Source organism: Pristiophorus japonicus, chromosome 20, assembly GCF_044704955.1.
Source record: "Pristiophorus japonicus isolate sPriJap1 chromosome 20, sPriJap1.hap1, whole genome shotgun sequence".
NCBI lineage: Eukaryota > Metazoa > Chordata > Chondrichthyes > Pristiophoridae > Pristiophorus > Pristiophorus japonicus.
This window is the reverse complement of record NC_091996.1, coordinates 80,065,534-80,081,291: the sequence shown is the minus strand read 5'-3', so window position 1 is coordinate 80,081,291 and position 15,758 is coordinate 80,065,534. Positions and strand designations below refer to the sequence as shown.

Sequence of the window (15,758 nt, the reverse complement as noted above, 5' to 3'; positions counted from 1 at the left end):
CAGTGCTCGGTCCCTTGCTTTTAGTGGCAACATCAATGATCTAAACTTAAATATAGGAGGTATGATTAAAACGTTTTCAGGTGATTCTAATTTAATCCAGAGAAGTGTGAGGCTGTGCATTTGGGGAGGGCAAACAAGGAAAGAAACACACATTAAATGGTCGGACATTGAGAAGTGTGGAAGAACAAAGGGACCTTGGAGTGCATGTCCACAGATCCCTGAAGGTAGCAGGCCAGTTGGATAAGGTGGGTAAGAAGGCGCACGGAATGCTTACCTTTATTGGCTGAGGCATGGGATAGAAGAGCAGGTTGGTTATGCTTGAAATGTATAAAACACTGGTTCGGCCACAGCTGGAGTATTGCATGTAGTTCTGGTCACCGTATTACAGGAATTATGTGATTGTACGAGAGGGTACAGAGGAGATTTACGAGGATGTTGCCAGGCGTGGAGAATCTTAGCTATGAGGACAGATTGGATCGGCTATGTTTGTTTTCATTGGAACAGAGGAGACTGAGGGGAGACAACATTGAGATGTATAAAATTATGAGGGGCCTCGATATAGTGGATAGCAGAGGGGTCAACAATCAGGGGGCATATATTTAAAGTAATTGGTCGAAGGTTTAAAGAGGATTTGAAGGTAAAATTCTTCATGCAGAGGTTTGTGGGGGTCAGGAACTCGCTGCCTGAAAGAATGGCGGAGGCAGATACCACATGTAAAAAGTATTTGGATGTGCACCTGAAGTGCCGTAACCTGCAGGGTTATGGACCCAGAGCTGGAAAGTGGGATGAAGCTGGATCGCCTCTTGTTGGCCGGGGCGGAAGTGATTGGCCGAAATGGCCTCCTTATGTGCTGCAAACTTCTATCATTCTATAATTCTATGAAAAATGTAAATGTCCAATGTTGGTGTCGAAACCACGACCCTGAGATTAAAAATCTTATATTTCACCGACTGAGCTCGCCAGGCTTCTGCCAAACATACCGTTCTCTCACTGATTGCAGACAGGCGCCTGTTGGCTCTGCCCCAGATGTTTAAACTTGCTGTCGAGGAACTGCCAGGATCTTCTTGAATGGTGGACCAGGCTCGAGGGGCCGAATGGCATACTCCGGCCCCTAATTCTTACATGCTTATCATCTTATGAACTTTTCACAGGAGAACAAACTCGCCCCTGAGCATGCATGAGGAGAAAGCTCCAGAAAATATTCCCGCCTGGTGAGCTTTCGCGTGTGAGGCGAACGTGTTAACCGCTACACTGCGGAAACATCTCCACTTTCAGCACCAGGTCAGACGGAAATGTTAAGCGAGCAGGTGAACTGCTGAATCCCAATTTTAAGGAGTTGGTTGTGGTGTTAAACAATGAGTTTCGCTTAATGATTAAAAATAAGAAATGTCAGAAGTTGGATTCAAACCCACACCTCCAGAGAAAACTGCGATCTAATCACAGCACCTCAGACCACTCGCCGGTGTGTGTGGTCACCTGCAAGTTGATTTTGAACTGTTGTGTCCTGTCACATGAAATAAATGAGGGCAGCAGGCGTATCTCTGCCTGACACCGGGGAAACCGTGAGACAGACCTTGGAGTAAGGGTCTGGTTATTGCCAAACAGCAAAGAAAATATTAATTCTGAAAGAACAGTGACCCCGACGTGATTTGAACACGCAACCTTCTGATCTGGAGTCAGACATACTACCGTTGCGCCACGAGGCCTACACAGTGAGTGTGAGATGTTCCTCTATATGAAGCTTTCACAACACAAGGGGCTTTAAAATCCCCGCCCATTCCCACCAGGTGTCAGAAGCAGCGCTCACCTGCCAGTCACCGTATGTTTTTTTCTTAAACTTTTGTGTTGCGTTCATGGAAAAGCATCATTAATTAACCCCTCACCTTCTTTTGCACAATGAAAGAAATGCTAACTGAGGCACAGTCGATACTTCAATCATTTGTCCTGTGCTTTGGGGAGCGGGCAGGGAAGTGGACCTGAGTCCATGATCACATCGGCCATGATCGTATTAAATGGCGGAGCAGGCTCGAGGGGCGTATGACCGACTCCTGCTCCTATTTGTTTAGTTTTTCTGTTCTTCAGCATGTTAACCCATTTTACACGCTGTATTGCCGATGTCACCAGGAATCTGGGGCAACTTTTGTCAAATTTAACAGCACCGGTTATTCCTTCCGTGCAGAGAAATTAGAATCAGCAGCGAAGATAAAATCCCATGGTGATCATTTTCAGATTCAACGCAGTAGGATTTCAAATAAAGTGAAAGAATTTTACAGTGAAAAGATTTGGAAGTTTTACTTGTATTTGTATCTTTAACTAAACTTTGTGGCATCATGCCTCTGCTGAATAAGAAAGGAGGGTTTGACGTTGACCAGACTGCACTGCCCCTGGTATTTGTGAGCTCATCCTTTATATTCAGTGGTTTCTCGCCCTTTGATGGGCTGCAGTGTAGCAGATATCACGTTGGCCTCACACGCGAAATGTCCCCGGTGGATCCGTTTTCTCTCACTGAAAGTTATCTATTTATTGGTTAAATAAAGAGCAATTCAGGAATAAGGGAGCCTTTCTACCAGGAGAATAAATAGCAAATAAAAACAGCAAATGCTGGAAATCTCAGCAGGTCAGGCAGCATTTTCCAGGAGACTAAACTCTCCTCCGATTGTTCCCTTATAGCAAGTTTAAACATAATGTTTCTACCCAGAATCAAACCGGGTACTTTTCACGTATAAAGCAAATGTGATAACCACTACACTACAGAAACCTCTGGCACAACAGCCCCAACAGAGGGGAGCTGACCAGTGAGCTCCCTCTGTGCTGATCGGGAATGTGTTGGCTCACCTTAAACAACTTCTGTCCCACACTGAAAGTTCTCAATCCTTCTCCTCCGCTGCCCTTTACAGAAATGTCACGGATCACCCAGCCACCGTGTTCACTTCCACATCCTCACAGTGGGGCCACAGAGGCTCCTACCGTCTCCCCGCGATCAGCGAACTCGCCCAGTTTACAAAATTAAACCCCGAACACGTGCCCGGCAAAGGGCAGGAGAAGCCAGATAGTCTGTAAGCTCGGTCTATCGCAGAAAGTATTGGTATTCATGGTGATTACAGCAATTATTAATCGTCTCACAGACCTCAATTATTTTTATGCGATGAATTGATCGAGAATTGAAACCAGGTTAGTGCACCGGATCTTAACCCCTCGACCACCAGGGAACGGTTATGATATATATAGATATATTTATATATATTTATATATGAACCTGAATATCAACGGCTAGCTACCTAGACCTCATGGTGCAACGGTAGTGCGTCTAACTTTGAGTGAGAGAAATTGTTCCACAGTGATACACATTTCATCTTTTGTTCCCTTTAAAACGCTAGAAACTGAGACAGGGGGAATAAATAGAGAAATAAAAGCACAGGGATATAGACAAGAGGAAGAGAGAAGGGGAAAGATACTGCCCCCACCCAGAACTAATGCAGAAACCCCTCTGCTGTGCTCGGGGTGGCCACCCGCAGCCTGGATACACTAACGGGAGAACACCAGCGGCAGGTCGGGGCCATAAAAGGAACGGCGAGCGGCCCTGGGAGCTTGGAGATCCCAGGAGACTACTCCAGGGAGCAGCGCGAGCTGGTGCAGGAGGGCGGCGGCAGCGAAGAGTGACGTCATCAAGGTCCAGGTCGGTGATTGGAGCGTGGGCAGGTACAGCAGGAGCGGCGAGATCGGGGCGAAGGAGCGGCGAGAGACTGTAGAGGGACGTGATCAGGGCCCAGCGGAGGCATGAGTTTGGGGCCAGGGGCCCAGGGTTTGCACGGGCCAGCCCACACTGCGATATGTGTGTGCATTCGGTCCGTGCAGCAGAGCTGGTCGCCTGTCGTCTTGGTTAACCCTTGCCACTGGACCAAGACCTAGCTCTGTCAAGCCCGTGTGATGGCTGGGGTGCAACGGCCACCACACGTTTAAAAAATCCACGCACAGGCATCTTCCACCCTTTGGGATGTAGTTCGGGTCATTCATTGAAACGCCTGTGAACTCATCCTTTTTCGGCGTGGAAGCAAGTCATCCTCGTTTCGAGGGACCGCCTATGATGATGATGATGATGGATACATTAACGTCCCAACAGCTCATTGACTGCAGGAGTGGGACCGTGCGGCGCTTCAGAAGACATGTCGAAAAGGCAAAGTCACTGATTCCGTCTCATGTGCTCCTCCGATCAAGAACAGCAACACACACTAAAAATGCTTCAATAATGGTTACATCTTATCTCCACAGTTGCTAAGCAGGTAGTTTGTTGGTCGAGAGATATGATTTTTGCTTCGCAGTTGTTACTTGAAATTTGCAGAAAGATCCTGATTTCAAATCCCAGACCAGTCTTGAGATTGCATTGAAATTTTGCAAAGAAGGACTTGGATTTCTGCAGCGTCTGTCAGTAACTCATGACGCCTCAAAGCGCTGTACAGCCGTTAAGTACCTTTGAAATGTTGCCATGTGAGGAAAGATGTGCCCAAATCACCTCACACGCACCTCAACTCTTTGCAAATGAGTTCATAGAATCAAAGAAGTTTACAGCACGGAAGGAGGCCATTTCGGTCCATCGTGTCCGCGCCGGCCAACTAGAGGCTATCCAGCCTAATCCCACTTTCCAGCTCTAGGTCCATAACCCTGCAGGTTACGGCACTTCAGGTGCACATCCAAGCACTTTTTAAATGTGTTGAGACTTTCTGCCTCTACCACCCTTTCAGGCAGTGAGTTCCAGACCCCCACAACCCTCTGCGTGAAGAAATATCCCCTCTAAACTTTCGACCAATTACTTTAAATTTATGCCTCCTTGTTGTTGACCCCTCTGCTAAGGGAAATAGGTCCTTTCTATCCACTATATCTTGGACCCTCATCATTTTATACACCTCAATGAGGTCTCCCCTCAGTCTCTGTTCCATGGAAAACAAATCCAGCCTTTCTAATCTGTCCTCATGGATAAGATTCTCCACTCCTGGCAACATCCTCGTAAATCTCCTCTGCACCATCTTCAGTGCAATCATGCCCTTCCTGTAATATGGCGACCAGAACTGCATGCAGTACTCCAGCTGTGACCTAACCTGCCCCACCGACCCCATCTCTTGTATTCGATGCCTCGGTTAATAAAGGCAATCATTCCATATTTCTTCTCAACCACCTTATCTACCTGGCCTGCTACTTTCAGGGATCTGTGGACATGCACTCGCTGGATTCTGGGGAGGACCCAGCAGATTGGAAAACTGCAAATGTAATGCCCCTATTTAAAAAAGGAGGCAGACAAAAAGCAGGAAACTATAGACCAGTTAGCCGAACATCTGTGGTTGGGCAAATGTTGGAATCCATTATTAAAGAAGCAGTAGCAGGACAGAGAAACATCGAAACATAGAAAATAGGTGCAGGAGTCGGCCATTCGGCCCTTCGAGCCTGCACCACCATTCAATAAGATCATGGATGATCATTCAGCTCAGTACCCCTTTCCTGCTTTCTCTCCATACCCCTTGATCCCTTTAGCGATAACGGCCACATCTAACTCCCTCTTGAATATATCGAACAAACTGGCATCAACAACTCTCTGCGACAGAGAATTCCACAGTTTAACAACTCTCTGAGTGAAGAAGTTTCTCCTCATCTCACCAGTGCCCTGTACAATTGTAGCAAGACTTCCTTACTCTTGTACTGTGGGCTATATATTAGGTACTATGGGCCGAGTGCCCTGTTTTTTTGTTGATTCGATGGTTGTATAAAAAGTTATTAAAATTTGACAGTTGCTCGGCAAACATATTTGTATTTCCTTCAGTGTACTCCTTACTCTTCAAGGGCTAGATTTTCCCCAAGCAGTTTTGTCGGCGCACTGACCTCAAGCGCACCGACATTGCTCGCTGGAAATGGCTCGGGGAAAAACTCGCCCCATCCTGGCCGCTGTGTACAGTCCCCGGAGTCCTGGCGTGGTGTCGATGGTGAAGTGGGGGGCGGAGCCAAATGCCTGCACCGAAAACACTGCCGGCACCTTCGCACATGGGCAGTAGGGAGAGAAAACTTGGCACTCTGCCATTTTTAAACAGTGTCAAACCCGATGAAAAGCACAGCAGCTTCTCAGCTTCTCCGGTCGCTCGGCGGGCTCTCCCCCCGTCCCTCCCCGATAAAACGCACAGCTCCAGCAGCTGCAACTTCTCCGGTCCACAAGCTCACACTTCTCCGGTGTGTCTTCCCTCCCCTATCCCAGGGATACAGGGACCGAGTGTAATGGAGCCAAGTTTGCTGATGATACAAAGATGGGTGGGAAAGTAAATTGTGACACAGCAAAGTAAATCTCAATTCCGGAAGAACAATATGGAAAAGTACAGTGACCTCGACGTGATATAAACACGCAGCCTTCTGATCTGGAGTCAGACACACTACCGTTACACCACGAGGTCCACAGTGCAGAGTGCCCATGTTTGTATACATGAAGGTTCCTGAAACACAGTTTCATTTTCCCTACATTGGTGCAATGAAAGGGCTTTAAAATCCCCGGCCACTCCCAGCGTGGGTCAGACAGCATCAGAAGCAGTGCCCACCTGTCACTCACCCTCTCACACCCGCTTTCGTCACCTGCTGCCCGCGGACTGCAGCAAATCCAGTTCATCATCATCATAGGCAGTCCCTCGAAGCGAGGATGACTTGCTTCCATGCCAAAAAAGGATGAGTTCACAGGTGTTTCAATGATGGACCTAATATTCCAGGTCCCGAACTGCATGTTGAAGGGTGGAAGATGCCTGTGCGTGGATTTTTTTAACGTGTGGTGGCCGCTGCACCCCAGCCATCACACGGGCTTGACAGAGCGAGGTCTTGGTCCAGTGGCAAGGGTTATCCAAGACGACTGGAGACCAGCTCTGCTGCACGGACCCAGTGCCCACACATATCGCAGTGTGGGCTGGCCCGTGCTGACCCTGGGCCCCTGGCCCTGAACTCACACCACCCCTGGGCCCCGATCACATCCCTCCACAGTCTCTCGCTGCTCCTGCTGTACCTGCCCACGCTCCAATCACCGACCTGGACTTTGATGACATCACACTTCGCTGCCGTCGCCCTCCTGCACCAGCTCGCGCTGTACCTTGCCGTGGTACACCACCACGCTGCTCCCAGGCCGCCGCTCACCGCTCCTTTTATGGCCCCGACCTGCCGCTGGTGTTCTCACGCAGGTCGGGGCCTCCACGCTGCTCCCAGCAAATCCAGTTACACGCCGTGTCACCGCACAATTCTGAGCTGTGATTGTAAGCTGACTATATTTAAAGCTATCGCAGAGGCTGCAAGCAGTGTTCCCTGGTAGTCTAGTGGTTAGGGTCTGGTGCTCTCACTGCCGTGGTCTGGGTTTGATTCCTGGTCAGGGAAAGCATTTTTACAGAGCAAGCTGACAAATATAATTCAAGTCTGTGAAATACTGAATAATTGTTTCAATCATCATTAATCCACCCACATGTGTTGCACACTGAAGGAAATACAAATATGTTTGCCGAGTGACTGTTGAATTCTAATAACTTTTTATACAACCGTAGAATCAGCAGAAAATCAGGATATTCGGACCATAGCACCTAATATTCCGCCCATAGTGCAAGAGTAAGGAAATCTTGCTCCAATTGTACAGGGCCCTGGTGAGACCACACCTGGAGTACTGCGCACAGTTTTGGTCTACTTATCTGAGGAAGGATACACTTGCCTGGGAGGTGGTACAACGGAGGTTTACCAGATCGATTCCTGGGATGAGAGGACTGTCCTATGGTGAGAGATTGTGTAGAATATGCCGATACTCTCTGGAGTTGAGAAGAATGAGAGGTGATCTCATTGAAACGGACAATATTCTGAAGGGGATTGACAGAGTAAATGTTGAGAAGCCCGGCTAGCTCAGTCGGTAGAGCATGAGACTCTTAATCTCAGGGTCGTGGGTTCGAGCCCCACGTTGGGTGATTACTTTTTCATTAAACTTTTATGTTGCTTTCGCGGGTCAATATCATTAATGAACCCATGATCTTCTTTTGCACAATGATAAAAATGCGAACTGAGGGAGAATTGATAATTTAATCAAATAATGAAAGCAGCGCCTCAGACCGCTCGGCCGTCCTTACTGTTAGATGTTCCAGATGCAAGTTATTACTCTGGAAAGTTTCAGACCGGGCGCTTGTTCAGGGCTGCTGGAAGGCCCAGTGACCGGGATATCCTCTCCCCCGGGGTTTTCCTGAGCCTGTGCTCGGTGTACGGGGAGCTTTGGTCCGGGTCCGAGGTAGCTTGTATCCCAGGGATGGACAATAACCCTCTGAGCTCTGGAAGTGGGGAAGAGCGAATAATTAATGAGTTGTTTGTGGGTTTCAAATGCAGCTGAGATCTGCTGGTGTAAACCGATCGCATTGTTTCACGGAATGAATGAAATGCTGACAGGGACAGTCAAAACTTCAAAAAGTGAACTTTAATAATTCATGAAACTTTAATCCTTGATGAAGTTTTATCCCCGATCTGATTTTACACAATCTGTATTGGAGGAGACTGATTTTAAATGTGCATTGCTCATTCAACAATGTATCCAAAACAGCTTTTATTGCAGACAAGTTTTTGTTTGAGAAATAATGTTTCTGCGCAGGCTTGAACCGGGAACTTTTCACGTGTGAAGGAAATGTGATAACCTCCACACGACAGAAATTGCTGCTGAGCTCAGTGCCCAGAGAGAAGTGTTCAGGAACAAGCTGAAATGCTCAATCCCTCTCTCTGCAAAAAGTTCCTTTCACAAACATTTCTCTGACCAGAACGGCACCAAACAACAATGTCCTCCTTTCAAAGTCATTAAACTCCCCAATTTCCACGTCTGCAATTTTAAGGACAAGGACTGAAAGCGCTTTGCGATCAGAAAATTGCAGGAAACCCTTTGCGGTTAATGACAGGGATTTTGATGGTTGATTTCTGTTCACATCTTGTGTTATGTATTTATCCCTTGACAACCTGTGCACTCCATCATCAGAGGGCCTACCTGTCGGAGTCCCAAGGGATCCCAGTATCCCTTGGGAGCACGGTATGTAAGCAGGCTACCCATGAGGTACCTGCACTCTGGAGTCTTATTAAAGGAGCTAAGGTCACACTGACTCATTATTCACAGTACTCAGTTTCATCCTTTATTATGAGCGTATCAATTGGCGACGAGACAATGAACAACCACGCAAAAATGCAAGGAACAGTTGGTATCCTGGAGAAGTTCTCAGAAGTGGACGATTGTGAAGCCTTTGTGGAGATACTCGACCAATACTTCGTGGCCAACGAGCTGGAAGGGGACGAGAACGCTGCCAAATGAAGGGCGATCCTCCTTACCGTCTGTGGGGCAGCAACCTATGGCCTCATGAAGAATCTTCTAGCTCTGGTGACACCAACAACTAAATCCTATGAAGAATTGTGTACGCTGGTCTGCGAGCATCTAAATCCTAAAGAAAGCGATCTGATGGCGAGGTATCGGTTCTACATGTGCCAACGGTCGGAGGGCCAGGAAGTGGCGAGCTATGTCGTCGAATTAAGGTGCCTCGCAGGACATTGCGAATTTGAGGGATTCCTAGAACAAATGCTGAGAGACATTTTCATGCTTGGCATTGGCCATGAGATAATTCTTCGCAAACTGTTGACTCTCAGAATCTAAGCAAAGCCATAACGATCGGTCAGACAATTTCCACCAGTTCCTTTAAACACAATAATGTAATTTATTTCTCGTGGACTGGATGGAGGACCATGGTCCATGTAAAAAATTGTTATCGTTTTCCATGAACTAAATGTTCATAAAAGTATTGGAGTGGGAACTCACTGGATAACAGCACAGCTGGCAATGTTTGCGGAATATATTCATGCAGCCAAAACGCACAATGACAACCTGGAACTGTGCGGCACTGAATCCTCGGGAAAAAAACAGTTAAAGGCTTCGTCCCTGGGTGGGCTCAAACCACCAACCGTTCGGTTAACAGCTGAATGCGCTAACCCATTGCGCCACAGAGACTAACTTAAATGTAAACTGCAAGACATCCCAAACCAGGGTGTCAGTCAGTTAAAGCTTCAGATTGCTCCGACCGGGATGGAACTTGTCCACTCTCAGTTGTACTTTTCCCAAATAAAGGGAGGGACATTCATTGTGGATGCATGGAAGCAGTCTGGTCCCGCACACTGCAGACACTTCCATGTCACCACCAACCAGCTCTCCCACAACCGGTGTGATCTACCTTCCAGCCTTACGGTGCCTTGTCTGTGACAAAGTATACTGATTGTCCCAAAGCCAGTCGTCGGTTTTAATTACTTTTCACCTCCTGACTGCAGATATTCCTGTGATTAAACCTGAACAAAAGGATTACAGGGACAGTTGGATTCATAATTTCTTTATTTGGTGAAATTTCAAAGATTGAAAGTGACGCACATCAACCCCAAACCTCGTCACCTACTCACTAACCGCTACACGCTGCTCCCGTGAGATGGAAGCCCAGTTGCTGTTTCAAGCTTGAATACAGGTCCAAGCAGAAGTCATTCAAAGAAAGTCTAAGTCCCTGAGGCACCTGATTATTTGCACCGAACTCCTTCGCAAAGAGTTGAGGTTCGTGTGGGGTGATTTGGGCACATCTTTCCCCACACTACAATACTTCAAACATAACTCAACGACTGTAAAGTGCTTTAAGGCATCATGAGTTCCTGAAAGGTGTTGCAGAAATGCAAGTCCTTCTTTGCAAAAGTTCGATGTAATTTCAAAATTGGCGGCAGAATAGTGGGCTCGGCCGGGATCTCTCGCAAATTTCAATTAACAAGCCAGAAACGAGAATCATACCCCTTGACCAACAAGCTAACTTTTTGACAAAGTTGGAGATAAGGTGTAACTTTTATAAAAGCATTTTTTGTGTGTAGCTATTCTTGGCAGAAGGCGCACATGAGATCGATTCAGTGACTTTGCTTTTTCGACCTGTCTTCTGAAGCGCCGCACGGTCCCACTCCGACAGTCAATGAGCTGTTGGGACGTTAGTGTATTCAGGCTGTGGGTGGCCACCCCGAGCGCAGCAGAGGGGTTTCTGCATTAGTTCTGGGTGGGGACAGTATTTCCCCTTCTCTCTTCCTCTTGTCTGTATCGTTGAGCTTTGGTTTCTCTATTTATTCCCCTGTCTCAGTTTCTAGTGTTTAAAAGGGAACAAAAGATGAAATGGGTGTCACTGTGGAACAATTTCTCTCGCTCAAAGTTAGATGCACGACCGTCGCACCATGAGGTCTCGGCAGCTAGCCGTTGATATTCAGGTCCATAAATAAATATATATTTTTATATTTATACAAATTATCGAAGCTGTTCTATGGTCGAGTGGTTAAGATCTCGAGCATTAAACTTCTTTCCATTCTCAATCAGTTCATCGCAGAAAAATAATTGAGGTGTGTGAGAGGATTAACGATTGCTGTAATCGCCGTTAATAACCCCACTACTATCTGTGACAGAACGAGCTTACACACTCTCCCGCTTCTCCTGCCCTTTGCCGGACAGGTGTTGGGGGTTTAATTTTGTAAACTGGGCGAGTTCGCTGATCACGGGGAGACGGTAGGAGCCTCTGTGGCCCCACTGTGAGGATGTGGAAGTGAACACTGTGGCTGGGTGATCCGTGACATTTCTGTAAAGGCAGCGGAGGAGAAGGATTGAGAACTTTCAGTGTGGGACAGAAGTTGTTTAAGGTGAGCCAGCACATTCCCGATCAGCACAGAGGGAGCTCACTGGTCAGCTCCCCTCTGTTGGGGCTGCTTTGCCAGAGGTTTCCGCAGTGTAGTGGTTATCACGTTTGCTTTATACGTGTAAGGTCCCTGGTTCGATCCCAAGTGGGAGCATTATGTTTAAACTTGCTGTGGATGAACAATGGGAGGCGAGGTTAATCTCCTAGCAAATACTGCCTGACATGCTGAGATTTCCAGCATTTGCTGTATTTATTGATTAAAGTATCAACTCTCCCTCAGTTAGCATTTCTTTCATTGTGCAAAAGAAGGTGACGGGTTAATTAATGATGCTTTCCCGTGAAAGCAACACAAAAGTTTAACAAATAAACATATGGTGACTGGCAGGTGAGCGCTGCTTCTGACACCCGGTGGGAATGGGCGGGGATTTTAAAGCCCCTTTTATTGCAGAACCTTCATATAGATGAACATCTCAGACTCAGTGTTTCGGCCTCGTGGTGCAGCGGTGGTGTGTCTGCCTGTTGATCAGAAAGTTGCATGTTTAAATCATGTTGAGGTCCCTGTCCTTTTGGATAATTCCAGAATTAATATTTTCTTTGCTGTTTCACAATAACCAGACCCTTGCTCCAAGGTCTGTCTCACTGTTTCCCCGGTGTCAGGCAGAGATACGCCTGCTGTCCTCATTTACTTCATGTGACAGGACACAAAAGTTCAAAATCAAACTGCAGGTGGCCACACATAATATTGAGCAGTCAGGATGGCCGAGCGGTCTAAGTTGCTGCATTCAGGTTGCAGTCTGCTTTGAAAGTGTGGGTTCCGTAGTGTAGTGGTCATCACATTCGCTTAACATGCAAAAGGTTCCCGTTTAAAACCAGCTGAAAACGTGCTCAATTAAATATGAGAAGCATTGAATAATGTGCATTTCTGGTTCAGTATTAACAAAGCACAATGTCTCCCAGTCCTGCTATATTTACTGAATAGTCTGTACAGTTCGGTACACATTCAAACTCTACAGTTTCCAGCCCTAACGGTGAAGAAAGCCCCTCTCAAAACTGCACATTCCAGCTGCTTTCAGTTGAGTTGTGAGAGATTATTGACGGATCCTGCAGCTGTGAAAAGGAATGATGTGTTAGAGGGGTCATCAAACGAGGCCATGTGAGTTGAATTAACGAACAAAAAAGGGGCGATCACACTACTGGGAGTGCACTGTAGACCCCCAGGCAGTTAGAGGGAGATAGAAGAACAAATATATGGGCAGAATGTTGAGAAGTGCAAAACCTATAGAGCTGTAATAGTGGAGGATTTCAACTACCCGAATGTTAACTGGGAAAATGATAGTGTGAATGGTACAGATGGTGGAGAATTCCTAAAATGCATTCAGGAGAACTTCTTTATCCAGTATGTAACAAGCCCATCAAGGGAGGGGCGGTTCTGGACTGGGTCTTGTGATCGAAGAGGGGCAGGTAGAAGGGGTATCAGTGGGAGAGCATTTTGGTGCGAGTGATCAGACTCAGTAAGGTTTAGGGTAGTTATAGAAAAGGACAAAGGGGACCAGGAATAAAAGTTCTCAATTGGGGTAAAGCCAATTTTGCTGAGCTGAGATGGAATTTTGCCAAAGTGGACTGAGAGAACGGCTACTTGCTGGTAAATCAGTGTCAGAGCAGTGGGAGGCATTCAAGGAGGAGATCCTGAGGGGACAGAGCAAGTATGTTCCCTTAAAACAAAGGTGGGACGAACAAATCTAGAGCTCCCGGGATGTCAGGGGCCATAGAGGGAAAGTTAACGAAAAAAAGGGAAGCTTATGACAGATACGGATAACTCAATACTGCAGAAACTCTAGAGGTGCAGAGGTGCAATTACAAAATATATCAGGAAAGCAAAGAGAGAGCATGAGAGAATGTTGGCAATTAAATCTGGGAAAACCCAAAGATGTTTTACAAATACATTAAGAGCACGATGATAACAAGATAAAGAGTGGGGCCTACTAGAGTCCATTAAGGGAATCTGTACGCGGAGGCGGAAGACTTGGGTAGGATTCTTTATGAATACTTTGCATCTGATTTCACAAAAGAGAGGGGCGATGTGGACTTTGCAATGAGGGTGGAGAAGTGTGAAATATTAGATAAAATAAACATAGTGAGAGAGGAAGTATTGGTGGTTTAGCAGCTTTGAAAGTGGATAAATCCCCAGGCCCGGATGAAATGTAATCCAGGCTGATAAGAGCAGCAAAAGAGGAAATAGCAGAGGCTATGACCACCATTGTCCAATCCTCACTGGCTACAGGTGCGGGGCCAGAGGATTGGAGCACTGCTAACGTTGTACCTTTGTTTAAAAAGGGAGAAAGGGATTGAGTAAATACAGGCTGGCCAGCCGAACCTTTTACAATTATTTGGAAAAATCCTGAGGGACAGGATAAATCTTCATTTGGAAAGAAATGGATTAATCAAGGATAGTCAACATGAATTTGTCAAGGGAAGGTCGTGTCTGAGGAGGTAACCAGGAGGGTTGATGAGGATAGTGGTATGATGTAATGTATATGCACTTTAGCAAAGCTTTTGATAAGGTCACACTTGGCAGACTGCTTACGAATGTAAAAGCCCATGGGATTCAAGGGCAAAGTGGAAGTTGGGTCCAAAATTTGTTCAGAGGCAAGAATCAAAGCGTAATGGTTGATGGGTGATTTTGTGATCCAGTGGGGTTCCGCAGGGCTCAGTGCTGGGTCCCTTGCTTTTTGTGGTGCACATCAATGACTTGGACTGAAATGTTGAGGGTATGAGTAAGATGTTTGCAGATGACACTAAAATAGGCTGAGTGGTTGATAATGAAGAAGAAAGTGGCGGACTACAGGAAGATATCAATGGATGTCTCAAGGCGCTTTGCAGCCAATGAAGTACTTTTTGAAGTGCGGTCACTCTTGTAGTGTGGGAGACACAGCCGCCAATTTGCACACGGCAGGCTCCTATAGGCAGCAGTGTGATGCTGACCAGATCATCTGTCTCTGTGATGTTGATTGAGGGATAAATATTGACCAGGACACGAATCCTGGCCACATTGATCCTCCCAGCACTTCACACTGTTCTCTGAGGGACCAGCGCGATGATACTAAAACAACAAGCGAAGTTGGTAAGCTATCCATGCAGTCCATCGGAATCCAGCCACACCACCTTATACCACGGGTAACATCTCTGCATGGATTCTGGAATCTGGATCAACAAACCATAATCCCATCTTAGAAGGAATTCCGGGAGGTGCTTCAAGCTTTATTACATATATGTTAACATTTTTAAGGTATTTAAACAAATGCCGACGTTTTTGAAATGGGCGTCTGGGTGACGTCATCAAAACCCTGGTCATCATTTTGGAGCGTGAGCAGGAACATCGGCAGGGCCCAGGTACAGAGGAGTGGGAAGGTCGGGGCGGATGAGCGGCGAGTGTTTGTGGCGAGCTGCGGTGAATGTTTATGGTGGAGGAGCGGCGACAGATCGTGGAGGAGGTGTGACAGATGAGGGGACGGGGCCCAGAAGAGCCGAGGGCCCAGGGGCAGCACGGGCCAGCCCACACTGCGATATGTGTGCACTGGGTCCATGCAGCAGAGCTGGTCTCCTGTCGTCTTGGTTAACCCTTGCCACTGGACCAAGACCTCGCTCTGTCAAGCCCGTGTGGTGGCTGATGTGCAACGGTCACCCCACGTTAAAAAAATCCACACAAAGGCATCTTCCACCCCCTCAATTGGATTCAGGACTGGAACATCGGGTCCTTCATCGAAACACCTGTGAACTCATGGAAGCAAATCGTCCTCGATCGAGGGACCGCCTATGATGATGATGATCAATGTACTGGTCAGGTGGGCAGAACTGTGGCAAATGGAATTCAATCCAGATAAGTGTGAGGTAATACATTTGGGGAGGTTTAACAAGGCAAGGGAATACGCATTAAATGGTACGACACTGAAAAGTGTAGAGGAATAAAGGGACCTTGGAGTGCAGGTCCGCAGATCCCTGAAGGTAGCAGGCCAGGTAGTTAATGTGGTTAAGAAGGCATATGGAATACTTGCCTAT

The 15,758-nt window shown here is 47.0% G+C and overlaps 3 non-coding genes across 3 annotated transcripts; 1 reads left to right on the top strand and 2 right to left on the bottom strand.

Annotated features, from left to right (window-relative positions):
- Positions 1 to 1,634: 1,634 nt before the first annotated feature.
- trnaw-cca (transfer RNA tryptophan (anticodon CCA)) lies at positions 1,635 to 1,706 on the bottom strand. The gene has a single exon. It is a non-coding gene; the product is annotated as a tRNA-Trp (tRNA).
- A 6,176-nt stretch (positions 1,707 to 7,882) lies between these two features.
- On the top strand, positions 7,883 to 7,955 carry trnak-cuu (transfer RNA lysine (anticodon CUU)). The gene has a single exon. It is a non-coding gene; the product is annotated as a tRNA-Lys (tRNA).
- Positions 7,956 to 9,938: 1,983 nt separating this feature from the next.
- On the bottom strand, positions 9,939 to 10,012 carry trnan-guu (transfer RNA asparagine (anticodon GUU)). The gene has a single exon. It is a non-coding gene; the product is annotated as a tRNA-Asn (tRNA).
- Between the last annotated feature and the right edge of the window lie 5,746 nt (positions 10,013 to 15,758).